The following is an 8,257-nucleotide window of genomic DNA, read 5'->3' as shown; positions in this document are numbered from 1 at the left end:
AAGCAGAGTCAGTGTTTTAGGACATGATAAAGGTCTGAAAGCCAGTAATGGAATGAACCTAAGTTGCTATGCATGAGACCACCATAAAATCAGTGACATGACTTCCACAAGAATGACTCATTTCTCTTGGCATTCCATTCATCATTCTCTTATTCCAGTACTTTGTTTGTCACAAGTACAAACCCCTAAAATTAATAACCGAAGTATTTAAACCTCGGGTCGTCTCTCAAAGGACTTGCAGGGTAGTGTTCTTGTTATTGGTTATGGATTTATTTATTTTGGGGTTTTAGATGAGAAAAATGAATAGTAAATGGTAATGAAATTGTATTAATAAAATGGTCTTGGCAAGGTTTGGTTGTCAAGGGTCTTCATCATTATCACTAGCCACAAGTATGGTAGTTGCAAGGATTAATCTCACTAAGTCATCCTTTAATCAAGTAGCAAAGGAAAGTCAAGTGAGTAATATCAATCCAAGTCCATAAGTCCTAGCTTTTCACTAATTGGATTATTAAAGGCTAGAGTCAATGGCTATCAACTATCAATCAATTGGACACTAGAAACTCAAGAAATCCTATGTCACCTTTTCAAGCCAAGAACATAGAATTCTACTCTAACATCCTCTCAAGCATTTCATCAAACACTTGGAGGGTAATGAAAGAAAGCATTTTTATTTGTAAGAATAAAAGGAATCAACAACCAACAATTACAAAGAATTAACAAAACAACAATCAACAACATCACAATCACATGAATTATCTCAAATTGCATTATTAAAAGAAAACAAAAGAACAAAAATATCTCAATTACAAAACCTAGAAACAAAATAAGAGAAATTACAACAAGAGGATAGGGATAGAAAGAAGAACCAAAGTGTAGCAATCCTCAATTGAAGGTAGAAGTAGAAGGAGACTTGAATTAAACCTAGAAGTATAAGATCCTAATCTAACCCTAATTCCTAATCCTAATTCTAAAGAGAAGAGAGAGCTTCTCTCTCTAGAAACTAACTCTAACTTCTTCTAAAACTAAACTATGACTAATGATAAAAAGTATGTTGATTCCCCTTCAATCCTTGGCTTAAATAACATCAGAAATGAGTTGGATTGGGCCCACAAGGCTTCTAAAATCGCTGGCCACGAGTTGTATTAAGTGGATCATGTGCCACCATTGACGCGTCTGCATACTGTGCGCGTGCGCGCCCCTATGCACGATGCAACTATGGAAAATCTTATATCGTTTTGAAGCCCTGGATGTTAGCTTTCCAACCCAACTGTAACCGCATCATTTAGACCTTTGTAGCTCAAGTTATGGTCAATTAAGTGCGAAGAGGTCAGGCTTGACAGCCTTTTGGTTCCATCATTTCTTCATGAGTTCTCCAACTTTACATGCTTTTTCTTCATTCCCTTAATCCAATCTTTGCCTCCTAAATCTGAAATCACTTAACAAACATATCAAGGCATCTAATGGAATCAAGGTAAATTACATTTAGCTATTTTAAGACCTAAAAAGCATGTTTTCACTCTAAAGCACAATTAATGGAGAATATACGAAACCATGCTATTTCATTAAATAAATGTGGGTAAAAGGTGATAAAATCCCCAAAAATCACTACAAGATAAACCCTACAAATGGGGTTTATAAAGAGGCTGAAGAAGGACTGCAGATGCTGTTGGATTCTGACCTCTCTGCACTAAAAATGGATTTTTTGGAGCTACAGAAACCCAAATGGCGTTGGAAAGTAGACATCTAGGGCTTTCCAGAAATATATAATAGTCCATACTTTGCCCGAGTTCAGACGACGCAAACTGGCGTTCAACGCTAGCTTTCTGCCCTATTCTGGCGTTAAACGCCAAAAACAAGCTGCATGCTAGAGTCAAACGCCAGAAACAAGCTGCAAACTAGCGTTTAACTCCAAAAGAAGTCTCTACACGTGAAAGCTTCAATGCTCAACCCAAGCACACACCAAGTGGGCCCGGAAGTGGATTTCTGCATCATTTACTTCTTTTTGTAACCCTAGTAAATATTTTAGTATAAATAGAACTTTTTACTATTATATTAGAGATCTTTGGAAGTTTAGTCCTTAGACCTTAGTCTTGGTTATTCTGGTTCCCCCTCTAGGGCCGAAGTCAATGAACACCATTATCACTTATGTATTTTCAACGGTGGAGTTTCTACACACTATAGATTAAGGTGTGGAGCTTTGCTGTTCCTCGAGTATTAATGCAAAGTACTATTGTTCTTCTATTAAATTCATGCTTATTCATATTCTAAGATATTCATTCGCACACAAGAACATGATGAATGTGATGATTATGTGACACTCATCACCATTCTCACTTATGAACGTGTGAATGACAACCACTTCCGTTCTACATGAAAACAAACTTGAATGTATATCTCTTGGATTTCTAATCAACGATTCACATCGACGCTTCTCTGACAATGGGGCATCTGAGTCCGAGATCAAAATCTTCGTGGTATAGGCTAGAATTAATTGGCAGTATTCTTGAGATCCGTAAAGTCTAAACCTTGTCTGTGGTATTTCGAGTAGGATTTGGGATGGGATGACTGTGACGAGCTTCAAACTCGTGACTGTGGGGCGTGGTGACAGACGCAAAAGGATAGTAAATCCTATTCCTACACGAGGAAGAACCAACAACTGATTAGCCATACGATATTTGTGCATGGTATTTTTCATCCGAGACGAGAATTCTGACAGTTGATTAGCCGTAGAGAAACCGTAGAGGACCATTTTCACTGAGAGGACAGGAAGTAGCCATTGACAACGGTGACACCCAACATATAGCTTACCATAGAAATGAGTATGAAGGATTGGATGAAGGCAATAGGAAAGCAGAGATTCAGAAGGAATAATGCATCTCCATACGCTTATCTGAAATTCCCACCAATGAATTACCTAAGTATCTCTATCTTTATTTTATTTTTATTTATCTTTTAATTATCAAAACTCCATAACCATTTGAATCCGCGTGACTGAGATTTACAAGATGACCATAGCTTTCTTCAAGCCGACAATCTCCGTGGGATCGACCCTTACTCACGTAAGGTTTATTACTTGGATGACCCAGTGCACTTGCTGGTTAGTTGTGCGAAGTTGTGAAAAAGAGTTGAGATTACAATTGTGCGTACCAAGTTGTTGGCGCCATTGAGATCAGAATTTCGTGCACCAAGTTTTTGGCACCGTTGCCAGGGATTGTTCGAGTTTGGACAACTAACGGTTCATCTTGTTGCTCATATTAGGCAATTTTCTTCTTGTTTTAACCATTATTTTATTTCCAAAATGTTTTCAAAAATCTTTCAAATTTTTTCTTCTTTTTCATTTTTCTAAAAATAATTTTCGAAAAAATCCAAAAAAATTCATAAAATCAAAAAAATAAAAAAAATATTTTGTGTTTCTTGTTTGAGTTAGTGTCAATTTTTAAGTTTGGTGTCAATTGTATCTTTTAACTTCCTAAAAAATTTTTTGAAAACTTATGCATTGCATTCTTCTTGATCTTCAAGTTGTTCTTGATAAGTCCTCTTGTTTGATCTTCATATTTTATTGTTTTGTGTTTTTTGTTGTTTTTTATATGCATTTTTGAATTCATAGTGTCTGAACATGAAAAATCTCTAACTTTGGTGTCTTGCATGTTTTTCCTTTCTTGAAAATTTTTCAAAAATAAGTTCTTGATGTTCATCATGATCTTCAAAGTGTTCTTGGTGTTCGTCTTGACATTCATAGTGTTCTTTCATGCATCATTTGTTTTAATCCAAAACTTTTATGTGTTGAGTCATTTTGTGGTTTTTCTCTTTCCTCATTAAATTAAAAAAATATCTTTTCCTTATTTCACTCATAAATTTTTAAAATAATTTGTTTCTTGTTAGTCAAGTCAAGATTTCAATTTCAAAAATTAATTTTCAAAAATAAGTTCTTTTTCCTTTTATTATTTTCGAAAATTCTTTAAAATTAATTTTCAAAAGTCTTTTTCTTAATTTTATCTTTCATTTTTGAAATTAATACTAGAAATTAATGTTTTGATTCAAAAATTTCAAGTTTGTTACTTTCTTGTTAAGAAAGATTCAAACTTTAAATTTTAAAATCATATCTTTTGATTTCTTGTTAGTCAAGTCATTAACTTTAATTTTCAAAATCAAATCTTTCTAAATTTCTTTTTAAATCTTTTTCAAAATAAATTTCAATCATATCTTTTCAAACATATCTTTTCAAATCATATCTTTTTCAAACTTTAATTTCAAAATATCTTTTCTAACTTCTTATCTTTCCAAAATTGATTTTCAAATCTTTTTCAATTAACTAATTGACTTTTTGTTTGTTTAACTATTTCTTATCTTTTTGAAAACCACCTAACCACTTTTCTCTCTCTAATTTTCGAAAATCATTAACTTCTTTTTTAAAATTCTTTTTAATTAACTAATTATTTTAAATTTTAATTTTATTTTACCTCTTTTCTTAATTTTCGAATACTAACTAATTTTAAAATAAAAACAAAAATGTCTTCCTTTTCTTCTTAATTATTTTTGAAAACTCATCTCTCTCATCTCCTTCTATTTATTTATTTATTTACTAACACTTCTCTTCTACTCATAATTCGAACCCTCTTCTCTCCTATCTCTGAGTTCGAATTTTTCTCTTTCTTTCCTCATTCTTATTCTTCTTCTCATCTACTCACATAAAGAAATCTCTATACTGTGACATAGAGGATTCCATACTTTCTTTGTTTTCTTTTCTCTCATATGAGCAGGAACAAGGAAAAATGCATTCTTGTTGAAGCTGATCCTGAACCTGAAAGGACCTTGAAGAGGAAGCTAAGAGCAGCTAAAGCACAGTACTCTGAAGAGGACCTAACTGAAATTTTCAAACAAGAAAAGGATATGGCAGCCAAACCCAGCAACAACAACGCAAGGAAGGTGCTTGGTGACTTTACTGTACCAAATTCCAACTTCCATGGAAGAAGCATCTCAATCCCTGCCATTGGAGCAAACAACTTTGAGCTAAAGTATCAATTAATTTCTCTGATGCAACAGAATTGCAAGTTTCATAGACTTCCATCAGAAGATCCTTTTCAGTTCTTAACTGAATTCTTGCAGATCTGTGATACTGTTAAGACCAACGGAGTTGATCCCGAGGTCTATAAGCATATGCTTTTCCCTTTTACTGTAAGAGACAAAGCTATAACATGGTTAAACTCTCAACCTAGAGATAGCCTGAACTATTGGGACACGCTGGTCATGGCTTTCTTAGCTAAGTTCTTTCCTCCTCAAAAGCTAAGCAAGACTAGAGTGGATGTTCAGACCTTCAGGTAGAAAGATGGTGAATCCCTCTATGAAACTTGGGAGAGATACAAGCAACTGACCAAAAAGTGTCCTTCTGACATGCTTTCAGAATGGACCATCCTAGATATATTCAATGTTCTGAAAACTGGTTCGAACCGGCCGGTCAAACCGGTCGAACCGTGAACCAGATGCTAAAGCAGTTCGATCAACAAAGGAAATCACAGAATTTGATAACCGGCATTGAACCGACGAACCGGGACCCGGCCGGTTTTTAACCTGGCAGCAAAACGCCGTCGTTTTGCAATGTGGGAACCCTAATTCCCTTTTCTCCTTCGTCAGTTTCGTCTTCGTGCTTCACTCCAGCCTCAGCGTCCCACACCCACACTCCCACTCCCACAGAACAACTCCCACGAGGCCACGAGGCCACGACTCACCACGACCCACCGGCCACCACTGTGAGAGACAGAACGCCTGAAGCCCTCAACACACTCACCTCCGTCGCGCCTTCAGCAGCGTCGCACCCTCAGCAACCTTGCGACCTCAGCAGCGTCGCGCCCTCAGTAGCGTCAGCACGGTCAGCGCCCTCAGCCACTTCGTCGTCAGCGTCTGCCTCCGAGAGAAAGCAATAGAGAAGCGTCAGCAGCGTTGAATAACTGAATTCCTCATTTTCAGGTAATTTTTATTTTTTAATTTAATTATGAACATGATTTTGTGATGAAATCTGATACTCTGTGAACTCTGTGAACAAAGAATTTTGATGAAATTCTGAGTCTCTGAAACTGTTATGAACTGATATGGTGATATCAACTCTGTGAACTGACTGAACTCTGATGAAGTCATGAAACTGTGATGAAATATGATTATGAACTGATTCTGTGATGAAATATGAATTGATTTTGTTAATTCTGATTTTGTGAAATCTGATTGTGTGAACTCTGATTTTGTGACATGATTTTGTCATTGTGAACTCTGGTTTTGTATACTCTGATTTTGAGAGATGATTTTGCGAATTGAATTCTGAATTTTTTGAACCTGAGATGTTGTTTGTATACTCTGATTTTGGAATTTGGATGTTGTTTGTTCAATGTTCATTTGTTGTGAACTTGAGAGTTGAGATTACTGTGAATCAAAAGGGAACACGTGTAGTTGGAATAGTACAAAGAATGAATTCAGTTGTTTAGACAACCATAAAGGTATGAAAATCAGTCACAAACTTCTAGTGTTATGGGGAAAACTGATCCTGCTTGGAGATACGTTTCTTTACAGAATATAAATGGAAAATCGCATTACCAATGCTTATTTTGTCTGAGTACTTTTGGGGGCGGGGGAATTAATAGAATGAAAAAGCATTTGGCGAAGATAGGTGGAGACATTAAGAAGTGTTCTAAGGTCCCGTATGATGTAGAAAATGGAAGGTTTGTTGAAAGAGATTTAGAAAAGTAAAACTAGTAAAAGGAAATTAAGTTTCAACGAAGAGGGTACCGATGAGTGTGAGGATGCAATTGATGAAGCAATAGCACAAGAGGAACAACAAACTCCGAGTCAGTTACCAACTAAGGAGGTTGTTGGAGGCGATCCAAAAAAGAAAGCAAAAATCATTATTCCTCCTATGTTTGCACTAAGAACAACTCCGGGAAGTCAACCAAGTCTGAAAAGCGTGTTTCAAAACAAAGAGGCGCTTTATGAAGTTGATAAGTGAGTGGCTAAATGGCTTTTGGATTGTAGGATTCCTTTCAATGCGGTTATGTCACCTTTTTTTCAAGATATGTTGGATGGTGTAGCTGGCTTTGGGCCTAGTTATAAAGGTCCTTCTTATGACTCTTTGAGGGTTAACTTATTAGCCGATCTCAAAAGGGAGTGTCAAATGGTTGTTGATAGCTATAGGTCTGCTTGGAAAGAAATTGGATGTACTCTCATGGCTGATGGTTGGACAGATCAAAGGTAAAGAACATTGATTAGTTTTTTGGTTTATTGTTAGAAAGGGTTGTGCTTTGTGAAATCTGTTGATGCCTCAAGTATGGTTAAAAATGCTTCTAGCTTGTGTGACTTGTTTTCAGAGGTGATTGAATGGATTGGACCTGATAATGTTGTTCATGTAGTGACCGATAATGCTGCGAATTATGTTGTTGCTGGTAGGCTTATTAATAAGAAATTTGAAAATATTCACTGGTCACCTTGTGCTGCTCATTGCTTGAATCTAATTCTAAAAGATATAAGCAACATGCCACATATTTCTAGCCTTGCAACACGTGCTTCAAAGATTACCGTGTTTGTATATAATCATACGGTGTTCTTGTCCTGGCTAAGACAAAAAGAGGATTGGAGGGAGATTGTTCGTCCAGGTGCAACTCGTTTTGCCACTGTCTTCCTCACATTGATGAGTATCTTTGAGCGCAAATTGGAATTACAACAATTGGTTGTTGATACACATTTTACCAGACACAAATTAGGAAGGAGTGCCAATGGGAGAGCTGTGAGTGCAATTATCCTAGACAATAAATTTTGGGATGATTGTTTTACTGTATGCCAAATTGTGAGTCCGTTGATTAAATTGCTGAGGTTGGTAGATGCCGATGATAAACCATCATTGGAAATTGTTTATGAAGGTATGCTGAGGTCAGAAAATGGAATCAAAGAAATGTTCAAGCATAGGAAGAGTGCATATCAACCTTACACAGAGATTATCAACTCAAGATCGGACAAACATTTGAAAAAAATCTTCACGCAGCAGCCTATTTCTTGAATCCTGATTGCTTTTTTTCTGAAAATTATAGAGAATCACCTGATGTCATGCGAGCTTTACTTGATCTTGTTACATTGCATTGCAAGGTTAATAATTTAGATTCAGTTGAGGCAATGAAAGAAATACACTTATATAGAGATCGAAAGGAAAGCTTTGATAGGCCTGAAGCTGTTCCAGCTACAAAAAAACTTCAACCTGGTAATAATATCTGTTTGATAATAA

This window comes from Arachis duranensis, chromosome 5, assembly GCF_000817695.3.
Source record: "Arachis duranensis cultivar V14167 chromosome 5, aradu.V14167.gnm2.J7QH, whole genome shotgun sequence".
NCBI classification, from domain to species: Eukaryota; Viridiplantae; Streptophyta; class Magnoliopsida; order Fabales; family Fabaceae; genus Arachis; species Arachis duranensis.
Note: the sequence above shows the minus strand (reverse complement) of the source record.